The following is a 1362-nucleotide window of genomic DNA, read 5'->3' on the forward strand; positions in this document are numbered from 1 at the left end:
GACCTGTGTTCAATCAGACACTTCTTGAACTTGAAGGAATTTGAAATTAACTCAAAACAAAGCCGTAAAGGACATGGGCTGGGAAACACTGATATACTCCAGGGTATAGATAACGGGGTGTGGAGCAGTGCCTTAGACTGTGACTGTGTGGGTGTGGATGTTATGATGTGAAGCTTTATGTTCAGAGAGTAACAAGACAAAGGACTGGTAAAATGCAGACACTGACAGATATTTTTTTTTCCTTCACTAAATTATAATTTTACAAAAAACAGAACCTTTACTCAGTATGATTTATATTATAATTTTTTCACTTATTTTGTCATTTTAGCAAGATTAAGCTGAACACATTTGCTGCTCTTAGATGCATTAAACAGCTAATCAACAACAACCTGGGTCCCCTGCACTGACATTAAAAAAAAAAATTAAATGAAATTAAATCTAACATATGATTTCTATTGTAGTCACCACTCTTCATTCCCTTTATCACATTTAGGATGAGGCTTTTGGAAATGCCATTTTGGAATAGTCTTCCTCACAACACAATTATGCATACATAAACATTTTTAATTTGTTTCTCCTGATGCATTCACATTTCAACTGGTTTTATCCAGTTTGTTGACTGTTTTTCAGCCTAACTGCAGAAATATGTCCAACTCTGTCCCGGCCAACAAAAAATACCAACCTTCTTCTTTTTTTTCTTCTCTCTCTCTTGTCTTGCTTATGGGCTTTTTTTTCTTGTGCAGGGTGAATTTGAACATGAATGATGATGTTGCACTAAAAACTGAGAGATTCTCAGAGAATGTCGTGGCTAACCCCTGGGAGGATGAGGTCTATTTGAGGTGGCTGACAGAAAATGTACGTAATGTATGTAATGTTATGTATGTTATGTATGTTACATGCTTCTTTAATTGAACACAGCAAACAGAGTTTCGACTTTTTTTTTTTTTTGTAATAGTGACAGAAATTTGTCTGTTGTAATATCTGCCATTCATCTGCATGGTCACTGAAAATGACAAAATAAGAGATAGGATGGCACTGTTGGTTGAAAAGACCCTATTTTGAGAACATTTCGTTGCAAATAAATTGTTACTTATTTCCTAAAACCTTACATAGTGCTCGGTTCATCCCCCATTACTGTAAAACTAATGGGCACTGGAGTTTTTGTTTCATTGAATGGTTGATCCTGACAATACATTTATATGCAAAGAGACACTTGTATCATAAAATGCATGCCATTCAGACACTCACTCTAACCCGATGAAACCTCTGATCTTTATGCACCATGTATTTTATGCTGAATAACTGTTGTCACTGTTAGCAAACAAAGACTGGAGTCTTGCAATGAGTGGGGTTGTATTTTTA

Source organism: Toxotes jaculatrix, chromosome 16, assembly GCF_017976425.1.
Source record: "Toxotes jaculatrix isolate fToxJac2 chromosome 16, fToxJac2.pri, whole genome shotgun sequence".
Classification (NCBI taxonomy): Eukaryota; Metazoa; Chordata; class Actinopteri; family Toxotidae; genus Toxotes; species Toxotes jaculatrix.